A 23,512-nucleotide genomic window follows, 5' to 3' on the forward strand; every position below is an offset into this window, starting at 1 on the left:
ATTTTCTAAATGACTGTCCAATGCTCTGCTAAGTATTTCTGCTCAGCTGGGAGAAACTATGTATGCTGGCCAATTACAGATGAGGACTGAACAGTGACATCAGCATTTAAAACATGTAATAATAAAGCCTTAATCAAAATACACTTATTAATGGCGATGGAAGCCATTGTTGCTATAGTTAACTGAACCAGTTAAAATTGTTTTCAAAAATGTAAATGCGTAGGAGTATTCAAAAACGTAGGAAATGAACATTAGAAATGTTGCCTAGGAAAGTTTAATAAAATGGCTAAACTGAAACTAAAACTGAAATACAAATAGAGCTATTCAAAATATTAATAAATACTGTAGTTCCATCACTCATGCCAGTATATTGTTTAATCAGTAAGAAAATAAGGAAACATAACACCAAGTATTTAGGCTAACAACTATCTATAATGAAAAAAGCTTTATTTTGGTAGTTTTTCATTTTGTATCTTTTAAGAAAACTAGAAACTGTTTGTGTTTTAAAAATACAATAGTGATCGATTTTCATTTATTCAATGAGTAAAACTGTGACTTTATTCCCAAAACATTCCAGTAGGGGGCGGCATATGAATGCACTTAACGTCCCTGCTGTCCTTCAGGCTTCAAGATGAGAGAACGACTAAATCCAGTTCGGACGTATAAAAAACATTATAAGCAAAAGAATGAGGATAATTACTTGTAAACTTTTAAGACATTTAAAATCAACATAAGATCTCATTTTACAGTGTAGTAAAAAAAAAAAACGTTAACTTACAACTTAAAAAACTCTAACAATCTAATATTAAGCATAAAACTCACGTTGATATTTAGGAAATTGAAGTAAAGCACGACACAATCAGTTTCTTTAAAAAAAAATGTTTGTTTGTTTGTTCATGAAACTCTTATTTTGAAGATTTGTGTCGTGCGCTTCCGTTGAGTCTCTTATTTTAAAAGCTGTTCGTCTGTCCTCCATCAGTGAGTGTGTCTTACTGCCGCTGGCTTCACTCGCCACTGTTCGCCTGATTATTTTTACGCCGTCGAGGCTGGCGGTGAAATCCAGGTCATCTCCGCCGGATCACCAGCCAACACGGCTCAGGCTTCTGCTCTCCGCGGACTCAGAGTGCCATTTCCTGATTCCACTCTGCAGAGGTAAGGAGCTGATATTCTCCTCGTGTATGTCTGGTTTTTGTGCAGATGGCATCAGATGGCTGCTTAATGATGCCAGCTGTGCCAGTGGCCCCGCTGATAGAGAGAGGAGCGTAACGGGTTTAGTCTGGGGCACAAAAAGTTGTTAGGACCCTCCGACTTCATGTTTAGCCCGACAACTTCTAGCCTATAGTCGGGCTGTTGCGCAAGTTAAGACTATAGACTGACATATTTATATTCTTAGATAGATCAGATAATTTATCGTCAGTATTATTAGGTCTTGCGTTAACGGAGACCGCAGCCGGCTGCTTTAACGGGACCCTGAATGTAACCCAGTTCTTCATTTAGACGTAATCGGGCTCATTTTGGGCCAGACAGAGCTAGCTGTCTTCTTTTTTCTGCTATAATCCGCTAATTACCAAATTCTATTATTATTTGGTAAATGTTATTAGAAAAACACTAATTTAAAAAAATATGCCAAATAATAATTATATATTAAAAATTAATGCCAAATAATTAATGTAACATTTATTTATAAATAGGTCTTTATTGATTTGCAGTTTATACTTTTAGAGCAGTTTTTTAATTTATTATTATTATTTATTTTTGTAATTTCTTCTGTAAGTTAGTAAGGGAAGGGTCTTGTATCATTCCGATATATTGTACGTAGCCTACATACATGCACTAGTTACTTTTTCAATGGACTGTATATATTTATACTTTTTTAACTACTGTATATATTTAGTTACATATTCAGCTACAAAATTATAGCTTATATATTACTATAAGAATTATTAGTACGTGTGTATACACACACACATACATATAAAAACATTTATGTATACGTTAATATGTCATTTTTATTATAGTCATAGTAGCCGTGTTGAGTCACACAATGAAGGTAGCACCGGTATGTTGCCATGAAGAGTGATGGAATAACCAGTTTATCTTTCAGTTATGCATAATCGACTGATCACAATCAAGTTTTAAAGTAATACAATTTAAAAAATATATCCTTTAATAGATTCATATATTCTTCGGCTCACCACAGTTTTTATGTCAGATTTAATAATGCATTCATTTATTGTGCAGTAGTTATATTTGGGTTTTTTGTCTTGGGTTACTTGGACTTGAGCATGAAGGATTGAGCATGAGTCATTTTCCAGCAGATGCTCATTTTATATCACATTTGTTCATTTGAGGCTTTGATATTTACTTACTGATTTCACTTTTGAGCTCCAAAAAGATTGAGAATGATCTTAATTTGTGTAACAAGAAGTGAAATGTTTGAAATGGTTTCTTAATGATGTCCAAAGCGATTAACATCCTATAATCACGGCTTTATTTATGGGTTGTTAATATTTTATGCATGTGAGACTGAGAAGGGGAGTGTGTTTGTGTGTGTGTAAGCTGTCAGCTGACCCTGTCCAGACTTGGACTGAGTGTGCTGCTAGTGGCTGTCGTGACTAGTGTTCGGCCCAGTTTTAGACTCCACTCTCTGTGTCCTTTCCTGTGCGCTGCAGGTTCTGGCCCAGTTGAAGAGACACATGATTGTGTCATACGCTGCCAGATAGAGTCTGACAGAGCCTTTATTGTTGCTTAAAGGCATCTGACTCTTATTTCACTTCTAACTTGTCGTCTGTGGCATTCAGTCACCGACTCTGTCCCGCTTGTCTCCAAGGTTCAGTGCCTCATGTTCATTCTGTACTTATGAATGTGAGTCGTTCCTCTGCGTTACCCCTGAATGACGTTTATCGACACAGAAGGACACTTTCCACTCCTGAAAAATGAGCTCGTGTCCCAGCTGTGATGTCATCCGCTCCAGGCAGACAGCGAGGTGTGTCAGAGTGTCGGCTGATGGATCTGCAGCGGCATCGGGCCAAGTGTAACAGTGAGTCGTGGAGGCGCATGGAGCTCAGGGACTGAAGAATGATAAATCGGTCCAAAGCGTGACCGAAGCTAAACAGGACTTACGGTGCATCAGCACCTGTTTGCCTGCACAAAACTTACTCTGTTGGCCACAGACTGCCCAAATTACCCAGCAGGCTTGCTGATTTGACCATCACAAATGGGCAAAATGTTAAGCACTTGTTCCTTTTATTTTTTTATATATATATATAAAAATTCTTTTTTCGAATTATTATATTTTTTGTGCTATTTTGAGTGGTTTATCAATATAAAAAAATTTATCATTTATTATTCATTGACATGTTTTTTTATTAAAGAAGATGCACAATATAGGCCTATCGGTGCATAATGGCCAATACTACACTTTTTATTTATTTGTTTATGTGTTTGGATATTTAATTGTGCATGCTTATTTTACAATTTGTCCCCTATTTTTTAAATTATTGTTTTTTTTAACGTTTTTATTTATTTAATAAGGTTTTTTTAATTTTATTTTACAATCTTGAATAATCGTTTTTCTTTTGAAAATGACAATTTATTATTCAAGGATTTTTAAATTATTATTTTTTTATTTGTTTGCATGTTTGAATGGTTGATTTAATATAAAAAAAATACATTAACACACATTATTCATTGACAAGGATTTTTTATAGGCATTCACCATGTATTGGTACCATATTGGCCGATATTACAGATTTATTTATTTATTTGTATTAGGAGGATATATAATTGTGTGTGTGTGTGCTCATTTCCCCCATTTTTATGTTTAAATACTTTTATTGTCATCTATTTTCAAATGTAAACCTATATCTTATCTTTGAATGTTTGTTTTGTTTAAAATAATTTTAAAATATTTTTTTATATTTACAATAATATTTTAAGAAATAATACATATTAAAATGCATGTAATACATTTATTTAAAAATGTAATAAAATAAAATAAAATAATTATTTAATAAAATAATTATATAATTTCATAAAAGTATTAAAATACTAATTAAATTTAAATCATTATAAAAACATTCATAATGTAGTAATGCTGTTACTTAAGCAAAAGTAATTAAAAATATATATAATTTTCATACTTTATAGCCTAATGTTGTGATGGTTTTTTGTTTTATTTTTTATTTATTTAGACAAAAATCGTATAAAATTTTAGTATCGGCTATAACAAATGAAGATAATAATCAGCTTATTGATATCGGCCAGAAATTGTAATGTTTATTTTGTTGCATAGTGGTCTGAGAATATTGTAGTGGTGAAACGCAGTAAATCGAGTGCTATCCTGTTGGTGTGTGAGTGATTTGAGGCTGAGAGCTGGGACAGCCGCCCACTCCAGACCGGAACACTCACTGCTTGTGGGAAGAAAGCTTTCGGTCTCGCTGAGAGCCGTCTGTCTGACGCGGAATCATCATACGCCAAGCTTCCTGTCTTGCTGCGAAGCACATCATCTGGCCTCTGGCACTGAAACGTCAGGTGGCATAAGGGCTTTGGGTAGGAGCCGCACACATGCTGAACCGGGATCAGCTGTCGTTCTGCAATCCCTGCTGTCTGTCATTGTCTGACACACTGCAGAACTGGACCCAGATCAGTGTAAGAAAGGACGCCCAGGAGGATCCTTAAATTACTTGCACCCCCTCAGAACATACTTAGACTGGAGAGAAAATGACACAGCCAAAAAGAGCGGCACTCAGGCAGCGATCACAGCTGGACACTTATGGATCAGACCATGGAAAAGGTCACGCCACCTATGTGTTTACTGCTTAGTCTCCTTTGTTTTAAAATAAGTATTTCTTATTTTGCATAAATCAGTACAGTGCACATCTACAATCTAGTAGCAAATTCTCTGTGTTTGTCTAACTGATGTTTTTGCACTTTCTGGGTTCAGGTGGATGGTCTCTCAAAGTCCTGAGACCGATCCCTATGGTTAACCTCAGAACAGAGGCATATGGCAGAGATGGTCTGATAGGGTTGGGGTCCCTGGTTGGCATCCTGTGGTGGGAGACAGATGGAGGCAAGCCGGGGCATGAGGGGAACTGCGGTCCTGGCGGAGCAGAGATAAAGACACTAACTACCGCTCAGCTTGTGCAGTCTTTGCAGAGCTAAACTTGCCTTTTTACTTTTTTTCTGGACTTTTTTTGGCTTTTATTGCTGCATACAATCTCTGCAGTACACCCCCTAGTGGTAGCCTATGTTAGATCTAAAATGCAACTGCCCTCTCATGTTTTGCCCCAAAACGGCAATCGCAAGTAAATTTTCTGTCATCTTTGCAGGACTGTGATATGAAGAGTGTACAAAGTAAGACATCTGTAGCAACAGTGTGAAAGCGAATAGCACATAACGGGCACAATACTGGTATAAACATAGATATATATCAGTATTATATGTCACATGACTAAACATGCATCATCATTTTCCAGTACATCCATTTTCACAGTCCACACTACAACACGAAAACGCATTTTACCTCAAAGTTTGAGTTAAAATATTTTGAGAGATAAACACAACAAGGTTTTAAAAGTGGACTAGTTAGATGAATTTACCGGTTCAGTGTGCTGACATTTTAATTTCCCCCGATAACCTTTGAAGTCCCATTTAGCAACTTGTTAGCAACTGGCTTTTTCCAGACAAGTAAAAGCTTAAAAAAATCACAAAGTGGTATTGCTGATGTATTTTATGTTGTAGAATAAACTAGGGTTGGGCCGATAGACGATGCCATCGATCGTCCATCGCCGATGGCTGACAGACATCACGATGTTGAGCCGCCATTGTGATCCCCCCCCCCATACCCCCTGCAATCCGCCGCATCCCAATTCGCGTTCGGAAAGGAAATTAATGGTACTACGGAACCCCTAAAGGGAATCAGTTATCTCTCCTTACTCTGTGTATGTGGTAAGTGAACTTTTATGTACTGTAATGTAATAGTCTACCACTAGCAAGCGGCTAACCATGTCCCTTTAGTGGCTCCGTAGAACGCTTTATTTGTTTTCCATGCCTTTCTGCATACGGATTCACGCTTCGGGCACACCCCCTAACCCCGCCCCCCGATATCATCGTTCATCATGATGTTTCACTGTAGACATCGTCCGATGGCAATTTGGTAGACATCGCCCAACCCTAGAATAAACATGAAAATATTTTGAACTTGTGTTAACCACAGACCTTATTTAACCAAAAAAAAACATTCATTGGGTAGGACACCATCAATACTTTAGAAGGACAGATTATGGGTTGCCCAAGGCTATAGTGTTAAATAATGTAAACAATTATTTCTGACTTATTCATTATCATCAATTCTACAGAATTATGGATGAACCACAAATAATTGGTCATTTTTAATGATTAATGCTTCTGAAGTTCAAATCTGTTCCGAAGAACTCCTGTCGGAACTTTTCTGTAAGTCTCCATTGGAAAGAAGGGACTTCTGGGTCTGTTGTGTTACAAATCTCCATCTGTCAGAAATGATGTTTCCATCAAAAATGACAACATAATTAACTACAGGAACAATGAGGTCCCTTTTGGCACATTTGTACATAGGCACAGTATTTTAGTCAGTTGGAAATGTCGGTAAAAAATCAATTCAATCAACTATGCTTTTATGATCAATCATTGCTGTCATTTGAGTACAAACTATCATTCCAAGTATATTTACATGTACCCTTTAATGGAGATTGAGATGTGAGCTAGAAACCCATTGATGCTGTAGTGGGGGTTCGAGTCCTGTAATGTCTCTGTCGCTCCTAAATGCTTCAAAGCTGATCTCTGTTCTGATACAGGACACTGCAGCACTCTGCACCAAGCTCTCTGTCTCTCTCCCTTTCACGCACATTCATTTTCTCTCTCTTGTGCTGCAGCTTGACTTTGACATCAGCTCTTCTAGAGGACACCGCAAACACAAACTTTTAGGACTCAAATTATTTACAGCATTTCTAGTTTGTTAAATCACCCTTCACCGGTCTGGAAGAAGGTCACATGTCATTTCAACCAAGCAATGTCAGACAGAACTGTTGTCAAAGTCATTTTGAGGAAAGGACTAGTTTAATATCAACCTCAGTTACATGTGCAAACTTGTTACGAATCATCGGCATCAAAACATGAAAGTAGTGATGTTTCATAAATCAGGGCACTTACACACTTATCAGCAGATTTAATCAGTGTTGGAATGGATGGTACTGAGTACCCCTTGAGAACAAGTGTCTGGTTTGAGCTCATGCTAGACTTGGCCTCCGTGACCTCTGCAGTGTGCACCGCTGCAGAATGCAGTAGAGCAGCAAATGTCTGGCTGTCTAGACACTGTGGGCGGAGTCCCAGAGGGCTGTCGATTGATTGGCTGAGAGAAGAGATCCTGAAACTGATTAGACCTTCACTTCAAAGGCTTGTGTTTGTTTGCGGTATGTGTTTCAGTTGTGTGTGTGTGTGTGTGTTCCTGTGCTCTCTGAACAATACAGTTTTTGGAGGACAGATTGATTTTGTCTTTCCCACCCACATGGCTCCAAATTTGATTGATTTTATTTGCCCTATCTTCATGTAGCGTCTCATCTCTGTGCTCTAAAAAACATATGCATTTGTCAATGTAAGTCCTGACCTGATCAATAAAGCCATTAATGTTTTCAGATCACTTTAGTGCATTATATTAAAAGGTAATCACTTTTCTTTTTGGGTGCAGAAAGAAAGTCATCTCATTCGTTGTTGCTAAGGCAACCAAAATCTCCAGCATATTGCATAAAACCGACTTTAATACATCCCACATTTTGCCTTGTTGGCAATGCAGGATTGTTAAGCTGAATAAACTGTTCACTTAAGAGAGGTGGGCCGAAATACATAAGAGGTGGGATTAAGCGCAGTCACTCAAATTACTGCTAAGGGCAAACAAGACCAAAAAACATACAGTGATTACAATAAAGTAAAAGAGACTGTCAGAAGAAAGAGGAATGCAGGTACTGTTGTACTGAAAATGATAGGCTGTAAAAAACATCCGTCATGACACTGTGCAGACAGGCATGTTGTCATAAATTCTTGCTGTTGTATCTATTCTAAACCAGCTAGTGTCTGTGCATGTGGTGTACAATGAGCGTTTCTTCCTTTACTTACGTTCCTTTCACTTGTCTTCATCACTTTTTCTGCATTTGTTTGTGTATATCTTCAGAATATCTTATTTATGGTGTGTGTATACAGAAATACTTTTTTATAGCCGGACACTAGACGAGTCATTCTATTTATTTTATTTTTACACCCTATCCACTAGGGCTGGGTTTTGGCACAAATTTCACGATTCAATTCGATTCTCATTCACAAGCTTTCGATTCGATTCAATATCGATTATTTTGGATACATATCAGGTACAGTACATGCCAAATTTTCTCAAGGAAAAAAAATCTCTCAATTGAATATACATGAGAGTCAGTTGGTACTACATTACTATAATTATAATAACTATAGGTTAAAATTGACTGATTTGTAAGCTAATATACAACTGCTAAAATTACACTTAAAGTTTTTAAAATAATAAAGTTACAATTACATAATAAATTAATAATACTTCTACTTAAATTAATTTTTTTGAAATATAAACATTTAAATGGTGGCTGTCATAAAAACTTGATGGATTTATTCAAACATAAATTAAACATTGAAGAACAGTAAAAATTATAATGAATATGTTATATGGTGCATATATTTAGCAAAATGCCCCTCTCTACAGTTTAATTTTCTAGCTGACTAATGAGTTTATGGTCACCGAATATGTTTTTTTCTGAGGTGACGTTACGTGACTTTGTTTATAAGCCATTATATTGACGTCTTTGTGTGGCTGAAACACTGATTGAGCAATTACATGAGACAGGATACGGATTGTAAAGTTGTACTCTTCCTTTAACTTGCCTTCGGATGTTTAGTCATTAATATTTTGTGCTGAAACTGGTATTAATGTGGAGGAGATGATCGGTTCACGTGCGCTACGCGCTGGGCTTATTATTGAACTGAAGCACGCCGCGCTACAGCGATCTGTCACTCCACAGAACAGGACAGAATTTGAAATCTGAGACTTTGTTTCATATTAAAAGTACCAAAGCACAATGCTTATTGCGATAATCAATTCTTGGGGTTTAAGAATCAATATTGTTCCGTAAAAATGAGAATCGATTAAAATCAAGATATCGATATTTTTTACCAAGCCCTACTATCCACCGATGGGGGCGTAATGTCATATACAGTGGCTGTGCAACGCTATCACTGGATTCACTGCATGTTTCAGTGCGAAACATGCTGTGAATCAGTGTAGTCTGATTCTCTAATGAATGACTTGTGAGTTGGTTCTTTTTTGTGAATCAAATACTTACAGCACAACCAGTGTAGTCCGATTCTCAAACAATTGACTCGGATGAATCGGTTCTTTTTAGTAAATCGAAGGTGTAGAGTGCAACCACTGTAAAATAGTGCAGATTTAATGATTCTTATGAATCAGTGCTTTTTTTATTTTATTTTGTGAATCAAAAACATCCAACACAACCAGTTAAGTCCAATTCTAGAACTGAGTTCATTCTTTTGCACAACCGTATAGCCAAATTACAGAACAAATTACTCTGAGTCGGTTCTTTTTAGCGAAAAATGTTTTGTTTTTGTATTGTTGGACTGAATTTATGCTGCATTTAAGACTAAAAAAGCTATTTAAATGCCCCTTTTTGCATCATAAGAAAATTATTTGTTTATTACTACAGAATGCTGCTCTAGTTCTCAGAGTCCTCAGTTGGGCGGGACTAAAACTTAAACATGTCTGGTTCACACACACATATGCACCTATTAAACTGACTAGCCCAGACGGCTGAGTCATCATTTGTTAACCTGCAGATCCTGGTTGTCAGGTCAACTTAGGACACGGGCAGGAAAACGGTTAATCTGTCTAATTAACTGCTAGGCTTGAACAGGGTGGCCTTTCCTTTGTGGATGTTTTTTTTTCTGTTTGCTGAACCATGTGTTGTAATGGACTTTATCTTTAGCAGAAGGTATAAAGATAATCTACGAGTAAGGGAATTAAATATTTCAATGTCATTGTATTTTATTTGGTAAAAAGTAGGGGTGCTCCGATTGATCGGCTACCGATCACTATCGGCCGATAATCACGTTGGGATGATTGATCGGCGGTCTCTAAAAAGGCCGATCTCAAGCTGATGACGCTGCTGTGAGGTTTGGCACGACATGCAGCGTCACTGTCTCAGTCTCTGTCCGGCGTGGGTGAAATAATTATAATGCTGAAGGTGAGGTACTCGATATGCAAATGGTTTAAATCACCACACATCACGTCTATCTATAAGCAAGCTGCACGCTGCACAGTTGACACAGGAATTGTCACTTGCACAATCAAGGCAGTGTCACACCGTCACTCAAGTTTATAATTTGCATTACTTTTTACGATCGGAGCACCCCTAATAAAAAGCTGTGTAATGAGTTGGATAATATACAGTCAACTGGTTATTATTGCCAAGTAAACAAATTTAGGCTGATATAAAACTCCACTGTTCCACACCGGAGTCTTAATCACCCAGTTGGGGTTTCTTTTGAGACAGACTGACAGGCAAGGTAGCAGCTATTAGTAATTTTTTTACTAATGATTAATGGCATCAGCAGTTATGATGTTTGAGTCTGGCTGGATGAATCAGTTCAGCGAATAGTTGTTCCTAAGAGCTTCATCATGATTTAACCAGGCACCGAGAGTGAGAAAGAGACAGACCCCCTGCTGAGATCACATTACCCAGACCGACAGATACAGAGAATATTTTAGCAGGCGTTTATTGCAGTCATTTTAGTGGTTTTCAGCATGGCTGCTGTTCAGCCTATTCATCAAACTGTGTGTATTAGGACAGAGAGTCTCTACAGGTGGAGTGTTCTGTGTCCTAATGTGTTTCTATGTCTGGTTCACTTTGTTAGTATTTATTATTATTGTTTTTGTTTGTTTGTTGTACTGATACTAAAATTCTGGGCAATACTGACAATAATGAAAAGTCTGTTCAGCATACGCAAGTCAATTTAGTCAGCATGCTTTGGTATTTCAAATGTTGAGGGAATTTTACTTAGTAGTTCTGATGATAGGGGTAAGACATCCGGACCAAAACTGACAATGTTTTTCTGTCATTTTGTTGGCCAAAAGTGCTTTTATACTCAAAACATCTATTCCAGGACCCCCCCCCCCCCCCCCCCCCCCCCACCAGTATGTCACAGAAGAAAGAACCACAAAACAGTGATAGACCAACATTCCTCTGAACTTGAATCTCAGAAATGTAAAGAATGTCTTCACCAAAGGAACCACTCAAAATTCCAGGGATATTTTATCACATGATTTTTTTTTTTTTTTTGAGTTAGTTTTCGAGTTTTGACTTAGAAAATAACTTATAAAATAAAATGAAAATAAAATTGTCTGTAAGGGAAAACATTTTCGTTTGTTTGTTTGTTTGTTTGTTTTGTCCAGGAACCAATCACATGTGTTTCTTGAAGTCAGTCATGTTTACAAGGCTAACATAATGTCAATACCAATGAACCTCTTGCAAGTTCATAAGATTTATACATCTGAAAGCTGAATAAATAAGCTTTCCATTGATGTATGGTTTGTTAGGATAGGTCAATATTTGGCCGAGATACAACTATTTGAAAATCTGGAATCTGAGGGTGCAAAAAAATCTAAATATTGAGAAAATCGCCTTTAAAGTTGTCCAAATGAAGTTCTTGGCTAATCTTTGATTACTAATCAAAAATTAAGTTTTGAAATTTACAGTAGGAAATTTACAAAATATCTTCATGGAACATGATCTTTACTTAATGTCCTAATGATTTTTGGCATAAAAGAAAAATCAATAATTTTGACCCATACAATGTATTTTTGGCTATTACTACAAATATACCCCAGCGACTTAAGACTGGTTTTGTGGTTCAGGGTCACATATTTGATAATATATTGGTGTCTTATCGGTTATGTCTTTTTTTTTTTTTTATCTATCGCTGTTTGTCGATTATTGTATATACCTTTGCCATTATCTGAAAACACTAATAACTTAATAAAATATATTATAATCTTTAGCAAATCTCAAAATAAATATAAATTTCATGCTGTACATTATAATATTGTGACTTCTAAATTCACTTGTAGTATTTAAATGGCAGATTTTAGTTTTTAGTGCTTTATTTTTTATTTAGACAAAATAGTATTGAATTTTAATATCTGCAGTTTATTAGCAGTCATAACATGAAAATAATTATGACTTTATACTGAATTATAGAATTTAGAAAAGAATAATTGCCATTAAGTTTGCAATGCCAATATATTTAATTCTGGTACATTTTATTTTATAGTAATTTATATATTTATGTATAAATTCTATTTATAGAATAGAATTGTAACTTTGGTCAGTATATGTCAGAATAGGGCTGCATGATTAATCAAATGTGATTGTTATGCGCATCTTTTCAGTAAAGCCGATTCTGTGATTAGTAGTAAATCTCCAGCACGTGCTTTCAGATGGAGCAGCATTTACTACACAGAGCCGTAGTTCAGTGACAAGCTACGCAAAATCGCGTTCATAATCGCAGACGATTTAATTGGGCGATTATGAAATCGAAGAAATCGTTCTGCAATTATGAACGCTGTTTGCGTAGCTTGTCATTGAACTACGGCTCTGTGTAGTAAATGCTGCTCCATCTGAAAGCACATGAAAATACCACATTTAATAACATGTTTTTACTCCAAACTCACTTCATAACGTCAGACGTGTTTGAAATAAATCCTTCTGAGAGATGATGTGGCTTCTTACACAGAATAAGGCACACAACATATTCCATAGTATTCTAAGCAGTGATAAAGGCTATGTCGATTAGCATTGCATTATTATATACTTTATTATAATAAATATTATAATAAGACGAACTCAGATAAACCATATTATTGTCGTAGTCGTGTGTTTATTAGTCATGTTGAATTAATGAAAGCAGTTAAATCTGTTTATTCAGCAACAGCTACAGGGATTTCCTGGGTTTCTTCGGCAAGGCGTATTTGGAGTTTCAGCGCGAGAGTGCCCTCTGGCCTTCAGATGGAGATTTACTGCTGATCACAGAACCGTGCTTCACTGAAAGATACGCATGACAATCGCAGCCTCTGCCTAATTGCGATTTATCGCCTTTGCGATTTAATCTCGATTAATCGTTAAATTTGTTTTTCACATCCTTAGTCTGAACAAAGCCATAGATACATGGTTTGTTCACTCTCTCTGAGAGGAGAAGCACTTAGGAAAGGGACACATGGAAGAACAAAGAGATAACAATGAAGAAAAGTAAATCTAAACATCTGGCAGATGTTCATCTGTTTTATCTGTGATGGCCATAATCGTGTCCTAAAACGACCTCGGTTGACTGTGTGTGTCTCAGTCTTTGTTTGATTTGGATGGCGTTCTCCTGTTTCACGTGTGTGGAATATTATTTATTGTGTGATGGATCCGTGCTCTCGCTGTGCGGCATGCGGCAGAGGTCAGACGAGGTTAGGGCTTGCCGTGTTTCTAAGTAACACAGCCGATGTGTAGTCGGCAGTCTGGGCTCAGCGCGGCGTCCACTGGGATGTCGGAGGGCTTTAAAGGTTGTCTGAGGACACGTCCTGCCTCGTCCATTGCTCTAGTCTTCTCCAAATGAAAATGGAGTTGTTCTTTTTTTTTTTTTTGAGACATTAAATCAATTATATTAAGCCACAGAAACATTAGCTGTGGCTTGTGATAACTTGGTTTCCAGTAAAGTGTTCTAGTGTGTTATGTAACAGTCATTAAAGGCTGACACTCCTGCTGGGGATTGTAGATGCTAATGTGCATCTCTTCACAGGAACTTGATGTTTTGTTGCTGGTAAAGATCTGCCGTAAGATCATAAAATGCTGATGTGTTGAACCCCTGCTGTTTCTAATTTTTGCTTAATGAAACACCCGTTGTATGATTGTGTCGGGTCTATCTGTTTTTTACGTCTGCCTCAGAGCTTGTCTGCCAGATCAGACAGGATCTTAGATGACTGTACAACTATGGTGGTGGTAACCAGTAGTTTTCATTACCTTAGAAAAAAATCAATTTTTCAGAGTTAGTATTAGAAGGTACTTTGATATTGGTTTTGTTTTATTACTGTTCGAATATTGGAGGTCAGTACACTTGCTTTTTTTTTTTTTTTTTTAAAGATATTAATACTTTTTTTTTTTTAAGCAAGGATGCACTGATTTGATTTAAAAGTGACTGTAAAGACATTTATAATGTCACAAGATATTTCTATTTCATTTTCAACTGCTGTTACATTTTTTTTCCAGTATTCTTTGATGAATAGAAAGTTCAAAAGAACAGCATTTTTTTTTTCTTTTGAACAATCTATTCATCAAAGAATACTGAAGATAATGTATCACCGTTTCCACAAAAATATTAAGCAGCACAACAATGATAATAATAAGAAAATCAGCATATTGGAATGATTTCTGAAGGATCATGTGACACTGAAGACTGTAAAAATGGCTGCTGAAAATTAAGCTTTAAATGCGATAAATGACATTTGATAACGTACTAAAATAGAAAACAGTTATTTTAAATTGTAATAATGTTCCACCATATTACTGTTTCATTTGTATTTTTGACCAAATAAATGCAGCCTTGGTGAGCATAAGAGACTTTCAAAAACATAAAAAAAAATTTACTGACCCCAAACTTTTGAATGGTAGTGTATGTTAAATAAATCCATCTTCGTATGTGCAAATTAATGGTGAATTAACGTACTCAAATAATTGCCATTATTGTCTCAAATATAACAGTAAAATAGCACTGTTTTATCTTAGTTTAGTTGATGAGATGATTTGCAGAAAACATTTTCAGGGGAAGAATTTAACAAATCCTATAAATTCATTTTAAAATAATACTGAAACAGAATTATTACTCAAATTAAATCAAATTGTGTAACGAACAGGAATTGTTCTCCATTTGAATTGAATCAAGTGAATCAAATCAACACAGTGAATCATTAATTGATTCATTGTCGATTCCTAAACAAGATTTCACATAGTACTTACTCCAGTAAAAGCAGCTGTAGTAAATCATAGATTAAACTATAGTAACCTTTTGTAAGTGAGTTCTGCAAGTACATTTTTGCTTGCATGTATTTCAGCCACTCAACTGATTTTCTCTCTGTCTCTCTCAGTGAGCTTGCGGTCTGAAGGATGAGGTGGGGCGCATTGATTAGCACGCTGCTACGCTGAGAAGAGTTTATCCACCCAGGACGAGCGGCAGCAACTACACATTCCCTTCCTGAATCAGCTATCAAACACCTTCTCTGAATCAAGTACCTGTCTGGATCTTTCCTCGCTCGCTCACACACAGCTATGGCTGGCTGGCTCTGGCTGGGAGGGTAATCAGTGCTCTGGTTGCCCTGGCAACCCCGCCCTGATTCCTGCTGAATAGAGCCCTAGTCTGTCACTAAAGACTTTTTAGCCCCCCTCCACCTTTCTTCTTAGTTTATTTGCCCTATCGTGAAGGTAGAGGGCAGCGGCTGGAGCAGGAGCCATGGACTTATGAGGTGAGAATGGCAGCACGGTGGCTGTTTGGCCCCCAGGAGCCCTCAGGCAATTGGAGCCAATAACGTGGATGCACACACAAACATACGGGCCGAGCGGCAGGAGCAGTATGCAGGAGGCTGACCTACCGGCCACCAATGCTTTCACAGGTGAGCACCGAATCAAGTTTATAACCTCAGTGTTAGAATTAAACGGGATAATCGGTTGGCATGAACGTGAGTTTAATGATTCATTCCAGCGTTGCAGATTATGTTCATGAGGAGGGTCATGTTGTGCTTTACAAACTCATGATGGTTTGTGTGTGTGTGTGTGTGTGTGTGTGTGTGTGTGTGTGCTAATATTCAAAGCTGCTTTCTCACTCCCCCTCCCCCTCCCAGACTCCTCTGCTCCATTTCTCCGACAGGCTGCGTTTCTCTCCCCTGCCTGGAATGGAATGCAGAGAAAGTGCGAGATGGGTGGAGGGCAGTGGAGGCTGGGCTGTGTACTAAACCACAGTTTGACAGCCTAGTGCACTGCAGACAGAGAGCAGAACAGGACTTGGGAGAAATGTGCTACTTTACTGACATAATATAATGACCCTGAACTTCTTTTCTTGTCTCATCTCTTCTCCTTTCATCTTATCTCCTCTTCTTGTTACATCTTGCCTCGTCTCATTTCTTCTCTTCTCTTCTCTTCTCTTCTCGTTTCCGCTCATCTTCTCTTGTTTCCGCTCATCTTCTCTCGTTTCCGCTCATCTTCTCTTCTCGTTTCCGCTCATCTTCTCTTCTCGTTTCCGCTCATCTTCTCATCTCTTTCTTAATGTTTTGTTTAATCTTATCTCTTCTCTTCTTGATTCGTCTCTTCTCATCTCATCTCTCCTCTTCTCGTCTCATCTACTTTTCTCTTTTGTCTGGTATTTTTATTTTTAAAAAGAATTTCAAATTCTATTCTCATTTCTCATCTACTTCTTATCTTCTCTTTTTCTTCTCTTGTCTTCTCATTTCATCCCGGCTCATCTCTTCTCTCCTTGTTTTGTCTCTTCTCGCCTTGTTTGGTCTTGTCTCTTCTTGTCTCATCACGTCTCATCTCTCTTTATTTTTCATCTCTCGTCTCGTCTTGTTTTGTGTTGTCTCTTCTCTTATTGTTGAGTCTCTTCTCTCCTCATCTCTCCTCTAGTCTTTGTCTTGTCTCTTCTTCTCTCCTCTTTTGTCTGGTCTTTAAAAATATTTTCTCATTTAATCTGTTCTTGCATCTTCTCATCTTCTCTTCTTTTTTTTGTCTCTTTTCATTTTTTTTATTTTTGTCTCAATTTTTCTCATCTGGTCTCCATTCACCTTTTCTCATCTACTTCTTTTTCTTCCTTCTCTTCTCGTTCTTGTTTCATCGCTTCTCATCTCATCTGGACTAATCTCTTCTCTCCTCTTCTTCTCTTGTCGTCTCTTCTTCTCTCCTCTTGTCTCCTTTTTGCTCATCCCGTCTCCTCTCGTCTTTTCCCATCTTCTTGTCATCTACTTCTAATCTTATCATCTCCTCTTCTACTCTTTTTGCCTTTCTTCTCCCCTCTTTAGTCCAATGTATTTTCATCTCGTCTCCTCTCTTCTCATCTAGTCTATTCCCTCTTTTTCACATTTTCTAGTCTCATCTGCTTCTGTTCTTTTGCTCTCTTGTTTCTTCTTATTTTGTCTCCTCTTCTAGTCTTGCCATCTTGTGTCTTGTCTCTCCTATTCTCTCTTGATTTTTGCTGCTTTGTGCTGTTGAGTTTGTGCAGGTGAATGTTGGATTGTCTCATTGTGTCTCGTGTTATGTTAAGGTGTAAGCAGGGCAAAGAACTGCTGATTTGTTTGTGTAAAGATTATCATATCATTTTTAAAATCACATAGGGCTGCACCACACCTTGTGAGAGATCACATGGGTGTGCTTTGGTATTGTCTAGCACCTCCTCCTCACACAGTCAAGTTGTTTATAGTGCTAGTGTCATCACTGTCTGGTTTGCATTGCATTCTGGTCTTTTGTTAATGCTGTATAGTGAAGAGTCTTCCATACAGCTGAATATCCACCGTTATCAGGTCAATGTTGAGTTTCTCTAAAAGCATGCTTGCAGGAACACTTATTTTAAGATCATTTATAAAAGCCAGTGACCTACATATAGAGGATCATCGCCGACTGAGATCCACAAATCTCTGCCAAGTTTTTGGCCCAGTGAAACTATCCCACAAACTCCTGCACCTGAGCATTTTCAGATCCTCACAGGACGTCCTGATGTTTTTATTTAAGTTGTTGTGAAGTTCTTTCAAATGTTGACTTTTCATGGAACAATGTAAAATAGTAGGATAATCCAGGTTTGACAGTTTAGGGGTCTGAGAATCAGGAGGTGGCGGGGGAAATGGACCCAGGTGTAAATCAGGATCTGACAGTTTTTTTTGTTTAGTTTTTTAATAAACAGAGCAAAATTGTGGCAGAACTTGTCAACTTGTATAAATACAATGTAAAACATTTTTGGTTTTGTTTTTGAAATGTTTTTGAAAGTCTCTTATGCTTATCCAAGAATACATTTATTTTATAAAAATACGGTCAGAAAATTGTAATATTGTAAAAAATATTTGTATCATTTAAAATAACTATTTTCTATTTTAATGTATTTGAAAATGTAATTTATTTCTGTGATGGCAAAGTTGAATTTTCATTAGCCATTACAGTTGTACTGCTTATTATTTTTCTGAAAACTGTGGTACATTTTTTTCATAATACTTTGATGATTAGAAAGTTCAAATGAACAGTATTTATTTGAAATAGATTTTAAGTATTAAAAAGTATTAATTTCTTAAATCTCAATGACCCCAAACTTTTGAACAGTATTGTAATCTTATTTGGGAGTTGCATTTATAATCCACTTAGCTCCAACATTTTTTTCTAGTTATAAGTTTCCTTTCACAAGGGCCAGAACAAACCAAGGATGGAAATTTGTTAAGCCCTGATGCAGCAGGTGTGAAAACAGACTGACCCTGATTGTTATTGATTATATTAGCCTATCTGAAAACGAGTCATTGCGGTTTTCTGTGTTTGTCCCTAGAGTGCAGATTCCTGTGCACTAACGGCAGATGTCTGAACCTGGGCTCGCAGGTCTGTGATCAACTCAACCACTGTGGAGACAACAGTGATGAGGAGCACTGTCCCATCTCCACCCAGCATCCTGCATCTGCCGTCTTCAGCTGTGAGTGCATCTCTCTAACACTGCTGCTCCAGACTCAGATCTGTGTCTGTGTTCTGGTTCTGATGAAGTCAGCAGGATGTTTTCTTGCTTCTCATTGGTCAGTTCTCATCTGAATTCCTGAGGCGTTTGTATCCAAGCCACCTGCAAGGTGTGAGTGTGAGAAGAGTGTTAAGTGGTGTCTCTGCACGCTGAAATGCGGAGAGGGACTGTGTGTGTGTGTGTGTGTGTGTGTGTGTGTGTAAGTGGGTTGTGTTCAACATAGGATGTGGTCAAATAGCTAAAATGTCTTGATATTGGTTGATTATATTTTTTTGTTTAGTTTTTTAATAAACAGAGCAAAATTGTGGCAGAACTTGTCAACTTGTATAAATACAATGTAAAACATTTTTGGTTTTGTTTTTGAAATGTTTTTGAAAGTCTTCAAAATGAATGAATTTTGAAAATGAATGCTTATCCAAGAATACATTTATTTTATAAAAATACGGTCAGAAAATTGTAATATTGTAAAAAATATTTGTATCATTTAAAATAACTATTTTCTATTTTAATGTATTTGAAAATGTAATTTATTTCTGTGATGGCAAAGTTGAATTTTCATTAGCCATTACAGTTGTACTGCTTATTATTTTTCTGAAAACTGTGGTACATTTTTTTCATAATACTTTGATGATTAGAAAGTTCAAATGAACAGTATTTATTTGAAATAGATTTTAAGTATTAAAAAGTATTAATTTCTTAAATCTCAATGACCCCAAACTTTTGAACAGTATTGTAATCTTATTTGGGAGTTGCATTTATAATCCACTTAGCTCCAACATTTTTTTCTAGTTATAAGTTTCCTTTCACAAGGGCCAGAACAAACCAAGGATGGAAATTTGTTAAGCCCTGATGCAGCAGGTGTGAAAACAGACTGACCCTGATTGTTATTGATTATATTAGCCTATCTGAAAACGAGTCATTGCGGTTTTCTGTGTTTGTCCCTAGAGTGCAGATTCCTGTGCACTAACGGCAGATGTCTGAACCTGGGCTCGCAGGTCTGTGATCAACTCAACCACTGTGGAGACAACAGTGATGAGGAGCACTGTCCCATCTCCACCCAGCATCCTGCATCTGCCGTCTTCAGCTGTGAGTGCATCTCTCTAACACTGCTGCTCCAGACTCAGATCTGTGTCTGTGTTCTGGTTCTGATGAAGTCAGCAGGATGTTTTCTTGCTTCTCATTGGTCAGTTCTCATCTGAATTCCTGAGGCGTTTGTATCCAAGCCACCTGCAAGGTGTGAGTGTGAGAAGAGTGTTAAGTGGTGTCTCTGCACGCTGAAATGCGGAGAGGGACTGTGTGTGTGTGTGTGTGTGTGTGTGTGTGTGTAAGTGGGTTGTGTTCAACATAGGATGTGGTCAAATAGCTAAAATGTCTTGATATTGGTTGATTATATTTGACATGTATCTATATGTATGTGGGTCAATGACATGACACAAATTTTTTGTTATTTGCTCTTTTTTTCAAAAATAAATTAAAAATGCAATTTATTCATACAACGACTTGAATGCACTTTTTCTATTATGATGATATTTTTAATTTCTCTATAATATCATAATATCATATGGTTACACCACATGATATTAAATCGATATTAAATTGATATAAAAAAAATGAAAATGGTAAAGTCTTTCAATATCATATGAAACCAACATAAATTCAAAGAATACATTTCTAAAAACTTTGCAGGAGTGTTTTAAACTCGATTTAAAAAAGGATTTTTCATTTTATTTTCTCATAGTTACTATTATGTCATTGACCCATATATTTGCTTTGTAATGAGGTAAATGTGTGACTTTTTTTGAGCAAAATCATGGTGAATATTCAATATTTTGTGCAGCGCCTGGCGTGAGATGGTGGCAGCCAGTCAGCTTTGATCTAGCTCTTTTTTGTCTTCAAGTTTGAGGAAACCAGAGCAGACAAGAAAAAATTCTCAAAAAAAGCACGTAGCTCCGTCTGCGTTTCTCCGTCCTGGCTGTGTTGAAATCAGTCATCTGTTCTTGCCGTGTCATGCTCCCCTGTGCTCCCTCTGCTCCGAGGGCTGTCTTCAGTCAGAGCTGTTAGAGCAGTAATGCTCATTTCCTCAGCAGACAAACAGCCGCCATATACTGCTAGAGGGAGAGAGGAATGATGCTGATAGACGTTAGTGAAGACGAAATATGCTGAGAGCGAGACAGAATCTGAGGAAATGTTTAGAGTCTAATCGAGTTTGCCATCTCTCTGTCTACAGCAGGGCCAGACAGATTGATCATGAATATAGTCTAGACACCCTGCACAAAATATTCCTCTCTCTCTCTGTCTCCCGCTCTCTGCCGCCACATTGAATGGTTGTGGTCAGGACTGTCAGGCAGCCTCTGCAGAGAAGGAGGGAGTGAGAGAGAGGGTGTTTATTGAAGAGTATGATGAAAAGCTTTGCAGGGTTTAAGGGTGTGCAGCAATGATCTTCTTTGTCAGTGGTTTGCATTTATTGGCATCAGGTGTGTGGGAGTCAGACTGGCCAAATATCAGGGTAAAGTATGTTGTCCATGAATTTATCATTTTATTTCTTTCATCTTAGGAAGGTACACTTAACTTAGTTGTTTTTGTGGGAAAAAGTTTAATGACCACTTTTCACAGTCTTTTCTACCATTTAAACAGTTTAAACAGTCTTTTTTAAAAACCAATAACAATAATTTCTAATTAGGCAATAACTAACAACAACAACAGTACTAGTAGTTGTTGTTACTGTTAATAATAATAATAATAGTTGTCTATCATTGTTATTATTGTTGTTGTTGTTGTTGTTCCAACATAAATTCAAAGAATACATTTCTAAAAACTTTGCAGGAGTGTTTTAAACTCGATTTAAAAAAGGATTTTTCATTTTATTTTCTCATAGTTACTATTATGTCATTGACCCATATATTTGCTTTGTAATGAGGTAAATGTGTGACTTTTTTTGAGCAAAATCATGGTGAATATTCAATATTTTGTGCAGCGCCTGGCGTGAGATGGTGGCAGCCAGTCAGCTTTGATCTAGCTCTTTTTTGTCTTCAAGTTTGAGGAAACCAGAGCAGACAAGAAAAAATTCTCAAAAAAAGCACGTAGCTCCGTCTGCGTTTCTCCGTCCTGGCTGTGTTGAAATCAGTCATCTGTTCTTGCCGTGTCATGCTCCCCTGTGTTCCCTCTGCTCTGAGGGGTGTCTTCAGTCAGAGCTGTTAGAGCAGTAATGCTCATTTCCTCAGCAGACAAACAGCCGCCATATACTGCTAGAGGGAGAGAGGAATGATGCTGATAGACGTTAGTGAAGACGAAATATGCTGAGAGCGAGACAGAATCTGAGGAAATGTTTAGAGTCTAATCGAGTTTGCCATCTCTCTGTCTACAGCAGGGCCAGACAGATTGATCATGAATATAGTCTAGACACCCTGCACAAAATATTCCTCTCTCTCTCTGTCTCCCGCTCTCTGCCGCCACATTGAATGGTTGTGGTCAGGACTGTCAGGCAGCCTCTGCAGAGAAGGAGGGAGTGAGAGAGAGGGTGTTTATTGAAGAGTATGATGAAAAGCTTTGCAGGGTTTAAGGGTGTGCAGCAATGATCTTCTTTGTCAGTGGTTTGCATTTATTGGCATCAGGTGTGTGGGAGTCAGACTGGCCAAATATCAGGGTAAAGTATGTTGTCCATGAATTTATCATTTTATTTCTTTCATCTTAGGAAGGTACACTTAACTTAGTTGTTTTTGTGGGAAAAAGTTTAATGACCACTTTTCACAGTCTTTTCTACCATTTAAACAGTTTAAACAGTCTTTTTTAAAAACCAATAACAATAATTTCTAATTAGGCAATAACTAACAACAACAACAGTACTAGTAGTTGTTGTTACTGTTAATAATAATAATAATAGTTGTCTATCATTGTTATTATTGTTGTTGTTGTTGTTGTTATTATTAAACGGAAACAACAACAGTGTGAAACAATGTGTTTTAACAACGTGCGATTTGACATTATCAAGTATATTGCAAAAACCAAACAAAATACCTACAGAGAGTGCACGCATACATGACGTGATGAAGTCTAGTAGGTTAGACTAGTGCGCGTGCGCATTTAGAGTGCGTTTTTTTTTTCACTGCATGATTCAGTCTATTAAAATGCATCGCAAAATTCAAGATATGGGGGCTTTATATCATTTCATATAGTTAATATCACACGAAGAGTGCCGTTTTGTCCTCCAAAAATCAGCATGATTACAAATGTGATATTGATTTTATACAACAGTTCAATAAACAAGAAGTTAATATTAAGAGACTTACGTTTTAGACACCATATTGCCTGTTTTTTGCTCTATTTCGACAACAAAAATAATTCCAAACAAAGCCACAGCACTGTTTTGCGTCTCTGAGCAACATGATGCTGTTTCGTTCCTGAATGAATCAACCGTTTAAATGATTCGGTTCAATCGCAATGACTTGCTTATTAACAGTGACGTGCTGCCACCTACTGGCGGTTTTAATTTCACATTTAAAGTATATTATCATTTTTTAAAAATAATTTCAAATATCAGTATTCAACGTTTTATATGCATGTAAACTGCAGGTTAAATGCATTCATGTCCTGCATTAAGCAGTGTGTAAATGCATCTAAATGCCTCTCAGATGCAGCTTCTGTGTTTCCTCTGCATTGCAAAGAT

General features: G+C 37.1%; 1 long non-coding RNA gene across 1 annotated transcript; it reads left to right on the plus strand.

Annotated features, from left to right (window-relative positions):
• Nucleotides 1-931: 931 nt before the first annotated feature.
• LOC107723106 (uncharacterized) lies at nucleotides 932-19,036 on the plus strand. The gene is made up of 3 exons (XR_001637893.1): nucleotides 932-1,152; nucleotides 15,248-15,769; nucleotides 18,670-19,036. It is a non-coding gene; the product is annotated as an uncharacterized LOC107723106 (long non-coding RNA).
• The last annotated feature ends 4,476 nt before the right edge of the window (nucleotides 19,037-23,512 follow it).

Source organism: Sinocyclocheilus rhinocerous, unplaced genomic scaffold (assembly GCF_001515625.1).
Source record: "Sinocyclocheilus rhinocerous isolate Xijiao unplaced genomic scaffold, SAMN03320098_v1.1 scaffold5110, whole genome shotgun sequence".
Taxonomy (NCBI): Eukaryota; Metazoa; Chordata; class Actinopteri; order Cypriniformes; family Cyprinidae; genus Sinocyclocheilus; species Sinocyclocheilus rhinocerous.